Source organism: Diabrotica virgifera, chromosome 1 (genome assembly GCF_917563875.1).
Source record: "Diabrotica virgifera virgifera chromosome 1, PGI_DIABVI_V3a".
In the NCBI taxonomy this organism is placed as follows: Eukaryota; Metazoa; Arthropoda; class Insecta; order Coleoptera; family Chrysomelidae; genus Diabrotica; species Diabrotica virgifera.
The window spans coordinates 257,623,198-257,639,062 of NC_065443.1; the positions used below are offsets into that span (position 1 = coordinate 257,623,198).

The 15,865-nt window shown below is 31.8% G+C and overlaps 1 protein-coding gene across 1 annotated transcript in view; it reads right to left on the reverse strand.

The window, feature by feature from the left end:
* LOC126883601 (ankyrin-1-like) overlaps positions 1 to 12,014 on the reverse strand; it is a 42,829-nt gene extending 30,815 nt beyond the window's left edge. The window contains exon 1 of the mRNA XM_050649256.1: positions 11,877 to 12,014. The gene's annotated coding sequence lies outside the window, so the exon portion shown is untranslated. The remainder of the gene's footprint in view (positions 1 to 11,876) is intronic.
* Between the last annotated feature and the right edge of the window lie 3,851 nt (positions 12,015 to 15,865).

The following is a 15,865-nucleotide window of genomic DNA, read 5'->3' on the forward strand; positions in this document are numbered from 1 at the left end:
GTTTTAAGAGCCCATTAATCATTCAAAATTAGCCGACGGATATTAGTACAGTTAAAATAATTAAGACGATAATGTTTTAATGAGTGAAATTTATAGTTTTTTCTACTTTAATGACAAAAAAAGCAAGCTCATTAGCAGAACCCAATTAAAAATTATTTTGCACATCATATTTGAAACACTATTTGGTTGAAAAATCTCATTTTTGTTAGCAAAAGAATATATTAATTTGTCTGGACTAAATTATACTTCTGTTTATCTTAAAAAGGATATGTTACTATCAACATTTACACAGTGTTGCCAAACTGAATTTTGTTATTTTGAGTGGAAATTTTCCCAGCGATCTCCGAGGGTACAATACATACATACGTGATGTACATATGGTTTTATTTCTTTTTATGTCAATAATACAGTATCTAGTATAACTATTGCTTATTTTATTAAAACACCAAACTTCTGTGCATACATACACAAATAAGTATGAAATGATATGTAGATATAGGTATACATATTTTCTTATTAACATACATACAACAGACTTATTTTTTTTTCTGGAAAAAGAATCGGTAATATAATATAGAAATATAATAATTAAAAAATTGACATTGGTTTTACCCTCCAGAAAACTTCTTATAATACATATTATAAAGCGGTTATTATATACAGGCGGTTATGATTTCTAAATTAACTGTTTCTAAAAATCTAAACAGACAACGACGTGGGTGGTGGGTGAGCAATAAGAATATTTACATAAATGAAAAAGTACCTACTTTATGATCGGATCGGTAAATGCTTGGCGGAGGTTAGAATTGAAAGTAAGTAATAAAGTGTTTATTATCGACAGCTCCTATAGTAAGTAAGTAAGTAAGGTATGCTTTATTGTCAAAAATTTTTACCAATTTGTGGACAAAGCTTATACAAAATAAAAAAATACAATAAAAAACTACAAACAAAACAAAAACAGAAACAGACACCAAGTAAATGGCGTAAGTTATACTACTTAATATAATTTTATAGTTATTAAGTACACATTAAAAAATTAAAAATTTTGCAAACAATATGTATACAACGTCAGAGCAAAAAGAAGGCGAACGAGGAAAAGGGAAAGGGAAAGGGAAAGTAAATCAAAAGTTCTATGCCGCTGCAAATATGTATAAAAGTACTCGAAAGTAATAATCCTGCAAGTCAATTTGCTGAATTCAAATCGTTTATAAAAAAGTCATTCACTGTATAAAAATCTCTCTCCAGCAAATAAGCTTTCAAGGCCTTGCGAAAAGCGGGAAATGCTGCAATAGATTTGATGTTAGATGGCAGGTGATTGTACATTTTTCTCGAATTGTATAGTATAGAGCACTTAACCAGCTCAGACCGTGGGGTTGGCAGATAAAGATTATGTCCACGTTTCTAAGGGGATAGTTGTGAGTGGGTCTCTCTGGACCTTCTGATGCATGTTTGCGGATTAAACAAACGGATTCAAAAACAAACAAAGAAGGAAGAGTTAATATTTTAAATTTTTTAAAGAATTCTTGGCAATGAACTCTGCTATTGAGTCTCAGGGAGTAACGAAGAGCTCTCTTTTGTAGTTTAAAAATACGCTCAAATTGAGTCGCACAACACGTACCCCAGAATGGAAGGGCGTACCGAAGATGAGACTCAAAAAGGGCATAATAAACGGTCCTAGATGTTGACAAATTCATTTCCGTAGCAACTGATCTTAGCGCAAAACAAGTAGAACTTAATTTTTTGTGTAAGGCATCAATGTGCAAGTTCCATTTTAGAGACTTATCCACAATAAGCCCTAAGAACTTCACCGATTCAACTACCTCTAGACTGTTGTTATTAAGTACTAAAGGTTGCATCATACTGTTGTAAGGTAGGACTTTGGTTTTAGAAACGTTAAATAACAGGAGATTCGAATCGCACCACGATTTAATGGTGACTAGGTCTGTAGCTATGGTATTGCGAAGATCCATAATATCCGTGTTACTCCAAGTAATACTAGTATCATCTGCAAAGAGACATATTTTACCTTTAATGTTCAGACTAGAGGTGTCATTTATGTATATCAGAAACAATATAGGGCCTAGAACTGAACCCTGAGGTACCCCACATTCTAATGGCATGCAAGAAGACGTCTTCGTGTCAATCCTTACAAACTGACTTCTTTTATTAAGATTTGATTTAAGCCATTTAAGAGCCTTTCCCCTAAATCCATAGTGCTGTAATTTGTCAGTCAAGATGTTATGGTTTACACAATCGAATGCTTTAGAGAAATCACAGAAAATTGTTGCTGTAGAGTGATGGTTGTTTAGACTGGAGTAAACATGATCGAAAAGGAAGAACATAGCATCATTCGTGCATTTGTCACTCAGGAATCCAAATTGATGTGGAGTAAGCAATTTGTATTTCAACAGAAAAGATAAGATTCTTTTTTTTACCAGACTTTCAATTATCTTCGACAACGTGGGCAGGAGTGCAATAGGGCGATAATTCGAAGCAAGATCTTTATCGCCTCCTTTGTGTTTAGGAATAATTATCGCTGTCTTAAGGCAGCTTGGAAAAATCCCAGTTTCGAATGACCTGTTTATTAAGGTAGTAAGATGGTTTAAAGTGCAATCAGGTAGAGCAGAAAACATTTTAAGAGTGAGGCCATCAGTCCCAGATGACGATTTATTTTTAATGTTATTTATTGTAGAGCGTATTTCACCTAATACTATGGGTGTAAAAAAGAAACTATTTACATTCCTATGAGAAAGATATGAAATCGGATCCTGAGAAGGAGGTATAGTATTTGTTAAATTTTTTGCCACATTTACAAATTAATTGTTCAGGGTCTCAGGAGAAGTCGGGATTGTGGTGGGAGAAGAAGTCTTATCTCTCAGTTCGTTTACGATAGACCACGTTTCCTTAGCAACATTACCTGATTTAGCCAGCCTCGCATTGTAATAAATTTCTATGGCGGCCTTTATGGCTTTATGGTAAATTTTCTTGTAAAGCCTAACGTAATCATGGAAGGATATGTTGTCCGAGAATTTTTTTAGGTACGATAATGAGCGCATGTTCTTTGCAGATATACGTAGACCTCTAGTTGACCAGAGTTTACGATGTTTAGTTTTGATGGGCCTAAGAGGAAAGGATTCGTATGCCAGACCAGACAATAACTTTATTAATCTAGAAAACTCGATGTCGACATCAACAGAGCGGAAGTCCCAGTCAGTTGTTTGACATAGGTGTTTAAATGTTAGAAAATTTTGTTCTCCAAAGACACGGAACAATTTTCGTTGCGTGTTTTCACTACTATTTTTTGATTTTAACCAAAATGTAGTCAATACTGCTTCATGATCAGAGAAACCTGAGTTGAAAACAGTACAGTCAGTAGACTTTGGAGCTAAAGACGATACGACATAGTCAATGATACTAGAGCTAGTTTTAGTTATTCTGGTTGGGGAATTTACATGCATACCTATACCAAAGGAATCAAAGATAGAATGAAGAGATTCTTGAGCAGCACACACACTGGAGTAGTCAATATTTAGATCGCCACATAGAATTAATTTACTTTTTGAAGGAATAGATTCTAGCAAGCTAAGTAGTTGTTGTAAGAAAATCTGCACATCCGCATCGGGAGTTCTATAAATACAAATAATATAGAGGTCAGAAGATTTCTGATAAACCAGAAATAATTTTTTGTAGGAAATTGTACATAAAAGTCCGTGGTTACTTGAAAAATATATTCTAATAAGCGGTACCATTTAACAAAAACGTATTCCTATAAGCAGTTAAATTTATTAAGGAGTAAATGGAAACGTTTCGGGACCTGAAAATTCTATCCCTTAAACCGGGATATTCCTATAAGCGGTACTCTAATAAGCGGGTTCGACTGTAAGTCACTTTGCGCTTGTAATACATACAACATTTTTTCTACAACCACTTAATAATATGAAACTATTTTTAAATCATTAACTTTATTGTAACTATTTTACATCTGTCATTATAGTGTCATAACAATAACTTTTATATCTTTCAGTTTGAATGTTCGATGTGTTTGTTATTGTATGGTTGTACGGTTGCTACGGACGACGAGCATAAAATCAAACTTTACGCGCTAGAGCGATAAAGTGACGGTACTCAGTAAACGTCAACTTTTCGTTGCCATTGACAAGCGAAAAAGTCTTCTTTATCAAGTGATTGTAGAAAATAGTTATTTATGAAACAGTTCGTGAAGTATGCTTTTTGCGAACGCACGCGATGTTTAGAGCACGAGCGACAGCGGAGCGAGTGCTATACATCGCGTAAGTTCGCAAAAAGTACTTCACGCACAGTTTCATACAATATTTTATCTACGATAAACAAATTAAAAAACTGTAACCCTTCGTCACTGGAATTCATTTCTATTCCACAATTTTTAGAACTTTGACATTTAAAATTTTTAACTTCTTTCAAACCACAAAACTGTCAAAACTTTTGTTGTAATTTATTGCTCATATGTCATCACCATGACAACGCGAAAGTTAAGGATATTTAATTATATGAAAGTGTGCCAAAAACAGTGCGAAGAGTAGATAAAATATATTAAGTATATTGTTTGACTTCGTTTGTTCGTTTTTTTAAATTCGCACGAAATAATAAGAAATATCAGATGATTCCATATAAGCTTGGTTGTGTGTATTTATAATGTAGTATCGGAAAAACTTGTCAAATACCTACCTATTGAGATGTTATGAGAAAAACTTATTTCGCAGAATTACAATTGAGGAGCAGCTGAGCAAAAAGCAATAAATCCAGTTTTAGATATTTTTTAAGTAAATAGTACAAAGTCCTTGGTTTAGTTCAATGTACATTGTGAACTATTCATTTCAGGCAATTTGCTTTAAATCCAATATGTACAGAATAAGCCAAATAAAAACGGAACATACGCAGTTAATACAGTGTATCGGAACTACGTTTGAAATAGTCTACCAATACAAAAGTTTGACAAACATAAATCATAGCAACTCAACTACCTGTTTTCTTTTAGGCTAAAGCTACGACCAGACAAGCGACAATTTACGGCGCCATAAGAGCAGTAAAATGAAGCGCGATAATGGGTCCTGGTAAGAAGGATCTGGATCCTAATTTGTAGCTCATCTAACCACAACAACGACCGAAACACTGTATTTACATCTCGCGACACGCTGTAATTTACATCCCCATCTGGTCATGCTTTTTACGGCCGCTTCATTTTACTGCTCTTACGGCGCTGTAACAGCAGTAAAATGAAGCGGCAGTAACTGCAGTAAAAAGCATGGCCAGACGGGGATGTAAATTACGGCGTGTCGCGAGATGTAAATACAGTGTTTTGGTCGTGGTTATGGTTAGATGAGCTACAAATTTGGACCTAGGTCCATTTGCTTGCGACACGACGCTGAAGATGGACCCGTTCGATATTGCTTCGCGATATTTCACAGCTCAGTCTGGCCATCCACTACACTCACCGCGGGACCCATTTTCGCGCTTCATTTTACTCCTTTTATGGCGCCGTAAATTGTCGCTTGTCTGGCCATAGCCTTAGCCTAAGAAGACAGGTAGTTGAGTTGCTATGATTTATGTGTGTCAAACTTTTATATTAGTCGACTATTTCAAACGTAGTTCCGATACACTGTATTAACTGCATATGTTCCGTTTTTATTTGGCTTATTCTGTATATTGCTATATGAAATATTAAAAACTAAACTAAACGGCATTAAAGCTAATTTTGAGTCCAAGCAAACTGACGTAAATCCATCATGTTTAACCAAACTGCAATAAACCCATGAAAAAATATTTATTGGGAAGAAGAAGAAGACCTCAAATGGTATAAGGACATTCTAGAAAACCGAGAAGATGATATTGATAATGAAGGTAATAAATACGATGACATTGAAAGGGAATGTGATTGTGTAGAAAATGATATGGGTCTATATATTTGAGAACTTTGTTTTATAAATTAATAGTGTTTTCGTAAACTGGTGTTTTATTTTCGACATTTGGGACCGTTCAAGTATTACGTAACGCGGGGGGGAAGGGTGGAGTCAAAAATCTTCAAAAATTGCGTTACGTAATAGTTAAACAAAACCAAATAGAAGAAGTGAATGAATACATATACTTGGGACAAATAATAAAATTAAATAGAGGCAACCAAGCAGCAGAAATAAAGAGACGAACGAAGTTAGCGTGGGCCTCATTTGGTAAGCTCAGCTTCATATTGAAGAATAAAAAATACCCTCAATATCTAAAAACGAAAATCTACGACCAATGTATTCTTCCGGTCCTTACATATGGATGTCAAACATGGACGTTCACAAAAGCGAGTATGGACAGAATTGCGAAAACACAAAGAGCAATGGAAAGACAAATGATCAACGTAAGACTGTCAGATAGAAAAAGGAATTCCTGGGTAAGAAATATCACAAAAGTTAAAGATGCTACTCGTCAAACAACTAAACTAAAATGGAAACTCGTGGTCATACGATTAGACAAAAAGACGAAATATGGAATAAAATTATTACAGAGTGGAGACCATGGACATATAAACGAAAGAGAGGGAGACCACAGATGAGATGGGTAGATGACCTAAAACACCAAGCAGGCTCAAAATGGATGCACATGGCTCAGGATAGAGAAAGAAGGAGGAGCGAAGGGGAGGCTTATGTCCAATATTGGATGTCGCAAGGCTAATAGATAGATAGATAGAATAGTTAAACGCCCATTACAGTGCGGTACGTAGGGGGAGGGGGGTCAAAAATCTTCAAAAATCGCTTTACGTAATACTTGAATGCTCCCTTTAGGTATTTATTTACTTATTTGGCAAAAATACATAAATCCAACCAACAGTTCAGAAAAACGAAATAAATCCATTCATATGGAGAAAACTATAAATCTACACAATGTTTAAGCAAACTGAGATAAAACCAACAAAATGAAAGATTTAAAAATTGAAAACTCCGAAATTGAACAAAAAACTCCAACTTACTGTCAAGAATAATGTTATTAAATCCATCGGTACATAATTCGCAAATATTTTACGGCTATCCCTACTTTTACTATCTTTACACGGAAAATTACGTGTAGTAAAATTCACACTGGTATGATATGTAAACATTACTAGAATGTCATTCTACTTGAAAATGTCATCATTAACTTAAAGAGATGGCTTTTGAATGTTCTTGGATAACTGTTATTTGTATAATTGCAAATTATTAATTCAGTTAATAAATGTGATAATTTTTTCACTAACTATGTATTCAGTGATTGTAATAATTTATATGTACAACAAAAACTAATATCTACTCAATCGAGAAAAGAGGAAAGTGTTAAAGTGATTTCTTAATAATATATTGTTACTATGGAACGCTTACAATTTTGAACATTTTTAACAACAAAATACTTGGATCACAGAATATATTATCCTGATGTATTCTCTGCTTGGATCTTCCAAAAATAATACACAATAAATAACTTTTTATTAAGTTCACGTCTTAAATTAATTATTTATCAAATTCACTATATATCAATATTATTTAACCAACAACTCAAAATATTCCCGATGCCATGACAAATATTTAAAATTGTCACTGATTGTCAATGTCTGACTGACAATATTCTATTCGACTGAGTGCGTTGTAAGACGAAGATATATTTGGAAAATATTACCACGGACATTGTGTTCATTTTTTTCGAATCCTGAAAAAACCAATAAATATTTTTGAAAAATTTAAACGCAGAATGAAAGACTAATTTATTACCGAGGGCCGAAAGTCCCTTAGTTTAAATAAAAAGTTTATTTTGAATGAGATATTTGAAATTAAAAATCACACTAAATTTTCTCTTAGTTTTTCACCCCTGTAACTTATTAAAATAAACATTATAGAAGTTCTAAGGGACTTTCGGCTCTCGCTAATAACGTAATCTTTCATTCGGTAATAATTTAGTCTTTCATTCTGCGTTTAAATTTTTCAAAAATATTTATTAGTTTTCTTAGGATTCGAAAAAAATGAATCCCCATTTGAATAGCATTGCAGCCGAAAATACGTACCCATCCTCTTAATAAATTTCTATAGTCAATGAAAGATTTACTTTTAACTAGGTTTAATCCAATTAGTTTTTTTTTTTTCGATAACTCAAAATCATATATTTTGGGTTTAATACGTTTTTCTCAGTTGCTCCTCTAGTCCAGGAACCGAAGCTTTTCACCTCGCAATTTTTACAGAATGGATCGATTTGCTTGAAAATTTTAGAATAAGTAGTGGATAGTCCAAGGATCAAAATCTATATGATGCCGAAAGGCGCTTTTACCATGGGGGTGGTTGCCACCCCATCTTGGGGGTGGAAATTTTTTATTACATTTTGACCGCAAAAGTTGATAAAAACATTCATTTTAAGCAAAAAATGTTCTATACGTTTTATTGATAAAATTAATATTTTTCGATTTATTCGCTATCGAAAGTGTTATGTTTTATATCGAAAAAATCAATATTTTTTGATATTATACTAATTTACGATTCACTCAATTTTTGCCGTAGAAATTTTTTTTAAACCATGGTCTTGGGAATTGAATAATCTACAATTTCATATTTAAACATTTTTTCGTATCTCTGATGCTAATCTTTCTATTCTGAAGAAAATGGCATTTTTTACCAAACTACAAAAATTCGTTATTCGCTTTTAACTCCAGTTTTTTAAAAACTAATCATTCTAAGCCAGTGAAACTTCTGGAATCTATTACTAATACATAAACAAAGAAGCATGAATAAGACAAATGACTAAAAACACCGCTAACTTACTTTAGTATGCTTCCAATTAGATTTCTCCTTTTTTTTTTCAAAAAAATATATTGATTTTTTAACCGTAACTTTTTTATTTTTTATTCTAGAAAGTTTAGTAAAAAAGATATTTTGTAGGTTTCTTCAGGATCTATACGGCAATTAATATTAAATCCTTTTAAAACCCTCATTCGCAAAAAAGAGATGACTGTAAAAGGGTTGGTAAAGGTGGTTTTTGCATGTTATTACAAGATTTAATTGTCAATAGCTCACTCAATTTTTGCCATAGAAAAATTTTTTGCTAACCCCTTTCTTGGGAATTAAATAAGCTACAACTGTACAATTTTTCAGTTAAATATTTTTCGTATCTCCGATTCTAATCTTTCTATTCTGAAGAAAATAGCATTTTTAACCAAACTACAAAAATTCGTTATTCGCTTTTAAGTCCATTTTTTTTAAAACTAATCATTCTAAGCCGGTCAAACCTCTAGAACAGCGATACTCAACCTTTTTTTCCCTGGGCCACATACAAGCTATTGCCACAGCTTGCGGGACGCATAGGTGGAGTAGTATACAGGATGTTTAATTAAGAAACGGAAATACTTAAATGGCGAATAGAGGTCGCTGAGGCGGTTCTAGATATTCTACATTTATTGCCCCACCGATTTTTATACCCGAGTTACAGGGTGTTTTTATCGATTTTGCCCATTTTTATCTGGACCATAACTTTATAACCACCTAGTATATTTTTTGATATTTGATACAAGTATGTCTTATTTAGAACCCAAACCATAGAACTACTAATCAGAAGAAAAATCCAAGTCCGGATTAAAAAAATTATACTTAAATTCACTGTGACCTTGAAACAACATCCTGTATGTATATTGACATTTTCAAAACCCGTTTGCACTTTGAAAAGAGCACAAAGAACTGAGTTTATAGGTTCGCTTTAATATTTTTCGCAGAAAATTTAATCACTTTAATTTTGAAATGAAAAGTATTGATGTTTTGAAAACAAAAATACTGGTCCAGATCAACAAAAAATATAAAGTGATTGTGACCTTGAAACAACACCCTGTATATTGAAATTTTCAAAACCTCTTTGCACATTTGAAAAGACCACAAAAAACTAAGTTTAATGGTTCACCTTTATTTTTTTCGCAGATAATTTAATTACTTTAATTAATTTTGAAATTATGTCGAAATTTTTAAGAACTCTGAGAACTCACCACAAACATTTCGATTTAATTTCGAAATTAATGTCATTAAATTATTGTCTGCACAAAAAATTGAAGCGGTCCATTAAACTTTGTTTTTTGTACTCTTTTCAAATGTGCAAACGGTTTTTGACAATTTTAATATATACAGGGTGTTGTTTCAAGGTCACAATTATTATTTTATTTTTTTTTTGTTAATTCAAACTTGGGTTTTTCTTGTGATTAGTAGGTAAGTGGTAAGTGTCATTCCAATGTATTATATAATTATGGATTATTTTTTAGATGAATATTTATTTATTAAATTTAGTAATTTATTATTCAAAGTGCTTTAAAAATCTGCTTTTTAATCTTTCGGGTTTAAAAATTTCAGTATATTTAATGTCAAAATTAAAGTCATTAAATTTCCTGTGCCCAAAATTAAAGCGAACCTGTAAACTCAGTTTTTGTGCTCTTTTTAAATGTGCAAATAATTATTGAAAATTTAAATATATAGTCGGTTCGCTAAACTCAGACGCAACTGGCTAGATATTTTAGTCGATAATTTTTTTGTTTTTTGCCAATTTTGCAAAAATTGGCAAAATTACTAACTATTTAGTGAATATTAACTATTTAGTAATTATTTTTTGCCAATTTTAGTAAAATTAATTAAAAACTATTTAGTAATTATTTTTTGCCAATTTTACTAAAATTGGCAAAATTACCGACTAAAATATCTAGAAAGTTGCGTCTGAGTTTAGCGAACAGACTATACAATGTGTTGTTTCAAGGCCACAATCACTTTATATTTTTTTGTTAATCTTGACTTGGATTTTTCTTGTGATTACTAAATGGGTTGTTCCAATGTATCTAGTAAAGAAGTGTTGATTATTTTTAAAATGGGTATTTGTTTAATAATTTATTATTATCTAAAAGTTAATAATACCTGCTTTTTAATCCCAGAGTTCTTAAAAATTTCAATATAATTTCACAATCACGCACAAACACGTTTTAAACACAGCGGCACACTATCAAATAATTTGACAAACAAGTGAAATTTGACAAATAATTTGATCGTTTACAGGGCCTTTTAGTGAGCCTTCGGGCCACATGAAAAACGCTAGAGGGCCGCATGCGGCCCGCGGGCCGCAGGTTGAGTATCACTGCTCTAGAACCTTCCGGGGGAAGTTTCCGATCACTTTTTCGCTGAAAAAAATAGGGACCGACATTCTTTTCATAATAAGTCACTTAATTTTTGAGCTAGAGACTTTTCTTTATTTCTGTAGATAGATATTTTTAAATACTTTAAATTAGATTGAACAAGTTATCCTCGAAAAATGCACAGGTATCCCGTCTTTTGATTTTGAAACTACAATATTTAGCATTTGACGAAGAAGAGCTAACATAGAATAACGTATAGCTCGATTACTATTGGTCTCAAAGAAAATAAAAAAAAAACTGTTTAGTTTATTTTTTCAAAAGGTACATTTTTGTTAAGCAAAGTTGTTTTGATAAAACAAAAACTTTTTGAGTTATTAGCAAAAAACTGATTAAAAACATTGATTTTTTCGATATAAAACTCACACTTTCGAAAGCGAATAAATCGAAAACTATTAATTTTATCAAAAAAATGTATAGAACATTTTTTGCTTAGAATAAATGGTTTTACCAACTTTTGAGGTCAAAATAAAATAAAAAAAATTACCACCGAGATGGGGTGGCAACCACCCCCATGGTAAAAGCGCCTTTCGGCCTCATATAGATTTTGATCCTTGGACTATCTACTACTTATTCTCAAATTTTCAAGCAAATCTATCTATTCTGTAAAAATTGCGAGGTTTTGTCCTATTTTAGTCTTCATTACTTGGACTACTCAATTAGAATTTTATAAAAACTGAATGCTTACCTGCTCGTATTCACATTTTTATACAGTTCATAATAAAAATACTGGTATGTTCCACCAACGTACTCGTTAAAACAGCTGAACGTAGACGCCAATACCTGACCTATATGAAGTAAAGAATGACACTACGTCAAAGCCGACTTATTTACTGATGGCCAAAAAACATACAACAACTTTTTATCCGGTTATTTATTTGGATCAAAACTATTTCATTGTAAGTTTTATCTAAAAATATATACACTCACCAGAACAAAATTCCGCCAGTAAAAATTTTTGATTAAGTTTGACAATTTATTACTTTATTATTTTGTACTCCGATTTTCAAGATTCTTGCATCAGTTCTTAGGTACCTACATTAGACCAGAGAAATTAACAATTAAATGGCCTCTTTCGTGACATCCGTTGATACAGCTATCTAAGAACTGCTTTGGGTAAATTTAGCTACAACAATATCCAATATAAAAAGTATGCAAAAGATTTACCGTACTTTTTAACTTATAAACAATATATAAACAATTTAAAATCGCTGTTTGATTTTAAATACAAAAGGTGGAGACCGGTAAATTATATGAAATACCTACAAAATTTTTCTGAAGAAGCATAGAAAATTCTTTAAAATGAGAGTTCGCAAAGTTATTTTTGTTAATTTATTGCTTAGTTATTGGGAAAATAGCTCCAAAAGTCGATTATTTGAAAATGATTAATAACTTTTCTGAAAATAGACAAAAAACTTTAATTTTGCGTCAGAGTAGGAACAATGTTACAAGCATTTTGTTGTTAAAATTTCAAGAAGGTTCACTTAATAGTTATTGCAAAATTGCATTTGTTTTTCCCAAAAAGCTTTTATCTACAACGTCATTATGCGTAAACTATTAGGTTTACATAAATTCTAAAGGCACCAGATTAAAGAAAAAAGATCATTTTATTAAACTGAATTATTTAATGGTTAAAAAATGTATCCTAAACATTGTAAAATATTTTTGAAAAAGTGGTATGATTTTAAGCTTATAAACAATTAGAATAACTCAGACGCATTAACATGTAGGAAGTTAATATTTTTTATTTGACATGCTGGAATTTTTATACAAATTAAAACAAAAAAATAATGCCCTAAGGCTAGGGTTACCATAATTTATTAAGGCCAAATCCGGACAGGGGTAGTCCAAGGGGTTGTAGAAAATGTAAAATGTGAATTTGACTGTGTTGCTACCTCTACATTGTACCTACATATATGCGAAATGCTTAGTTTGTACTGGGCTCAGGGATAGGATGTTCTTCATCTGTTCTTCTTTCGTACTTTTCAGAAGACATAATTTTTCTCAAAAGTGGCTTGTCATTTTTTATTTTGTCATGGAATTCGGAACATGACATTACAGAATTTGCTTTAATATTGAGAAGCTCCTTTATAATAGGCAGAGATAATCTTCCTCTTTCAGCCGTCCATATAAAATTCATCATCGAAAAGATACGTTCAGTAGGAGCCGAAGTACCAGGCAGACAAAAGAATTCTCCTATTTTAAAAATATTCGTAAAGGAAACGTTTGCTTTTAGAAAATGCTTCAAATATTTCTTGCCATTTGTCATGAGTGTTTGGGGTTTCTTCTTTAGGTAGTAAAGTCCATTTAGGTTTCAGCTTTTTTAGAATTTGGAGAAGTCTAGCGCTTATCAAATAATTCATCCACATCGACAGAATTCTGTACAACGCTGACTATAGTTAAAGCGCTCTCGTCCATCTCTTTCCAGGTAGGATCACCTTGTAGCCTTAACCATTTGATTTAGCGCAGAATGAAATTTCCCACCGTTGGGCCAAGTGTTTTCCATTTTTTTTAGTAAAGAAAAAAATCCGGACATTTCTCATATCCGGACGCCAATCCGGACATGTCTTTCAAATCCGGACTGTCCGGACGAAATCCGGATGTATGGTAACCCTACCTAAGGCCCTTAAGACCCGAGTTAACCAATTTTTTTCAAAATATCACCGTGACTTTGTTTATACACATTAGGGAACTTAAAAAGTAACATTACAAAGAATAGAAGTTCAAGTATAACCAAAAAAAAAATCAAAACGATTCTTCTAAAAGTGAGCCGTCCATGATGCGCTAAAAATGCAAGGTTTAAAAGCAAAGCGATTGTTTGATTTTACTGTCGAAAAATGAATTCACAACTACACATTTACAAAAGTCGCAATAACTCCGGTTCTAATCAACGAAAATTGATGTTCTTTTTTTAATTTGGGGTGCCTCGGTGCATAGATTATAAAAATACGATCAGCTAATTTGTGATTTGTTTATTTAAGCCAGTATTTTGTTTAAACCATTCAAAATAAATATTTTTTTGCCAAATTTGACATTTTCATTATTATTATTATTAGTATAAAAGTCAATTAAATGAGAGGTAACATAAATATTTATGTATTACGGTTATAAATAATATTATTTAACAATAAATTTTACAAAAAAATATTAATTTTTATTTTTAAATCAAATGTATGCATTGTTAATTTTTCTTGAGATATGCTTAGGTATATTTTTTGTGACAATTACTTTTCTTGACTAAACCCTACAAGGCTACAAATATTATAAACTTCGTATAATTATAAAATATGTTAAAATAAAATTAAGTCTGTCAATTTTAATGAGTTCATTATAATATATAGGTATAAATTTATAAAATTTTATATTTGATATTTGCATCTTAGGTTTCAGACCATGCAGAAATTTTTATGAATAATACCTTTGTTTTATGATTACTTAATGAAAAACTAATGAAAAAAATGGGTGTCGGTTTCAGATTTTTAATTCCAAACAACTTTTCATAATAACAGTTTTTGATATTGTGAAATTAGTCCTGTCGCCTGGGGGGTACAACGGCCTCCTGTATTCAGATGGACTTACCCAAGGTTTTTTTATGTATTTTGGCCCGTAGAACATGAATTTTTTGGGTAACAGTTGATCCGGATGTCGATAAGATTGTTACAAACAAAGAAGTTGAGGAATTACATAACAGCGATTTCTCGCAAAACAAAACATTTTTTTTTGTATTTTTTGGTCCACTCTAACCAAAAAATGTTCCTACAAATTTTTTCGTAGGATGCATAGTTTTCGAGATAAACGCTGTGAAACTTTAAAAAAATCGAAAAATTGCAATTTTTGAACCCGAATAACTTTTGATTAAGAAATAAAATAGCAAATCTGCTTACCGCATTTGAAAGTTCAAGCAAGAGCTCTAAAATTCTATATTAATTTTAGAGATCAAGTGCAGTTTGTTGCGATTATTTCATGAATAAAACTGTTCAAAACCAAAATTTTATTGTAATTTATTTATGTAAGTACAAATTAGTACAATTAAACACACAGTTGTTATAAATATGTATTTGACGGTTGAAAGTCATCACTTTTATAATTTTTAAAACATTTGTCATTAATGCCATTGAATGTATTTTTTCGTAGCAACGAAGGGCATCTGACGTAATATGCTTGACGACGGGCAATTATCAGTAGTAATTGCACAAGAGCTCTGAAATTATTGAATTTTTCCCGAGTGACACTTTGACAGTTTTAATTTCACGAGCCGAAGGCGAGTGAAATTATGTCAAAAGTGTCACGAGAGCAAAAATTCTATATTAATTTCAGAGGTCGAGTGCAATTTGTTGCGATATTTCATGAATAAAACTGTTCAAAACCAAAATTTTATTGTAATTTATTTATGTAAGTACCATTAAACACACAGTTTTTATAAATATTTGACGATTGAAAGTCATCACTTTTATAATTTTTAAAACATTAATTGTCATTAATGTCACTGAATGTATTTTTTCGTAGCAACGAAGGGCATCTGACGTAATATACTTAACGACGGGAGATTATCAAAAATTATCGATTTAATTCAGATTTCTATAGCTTTCTATTGGTCAGAATCTCCTATGAATGAAATAATCAAAAAAGTTATCAGTTTAATTTAGATTTCTGTAGCTTTCTATTGGTCAGAATCTC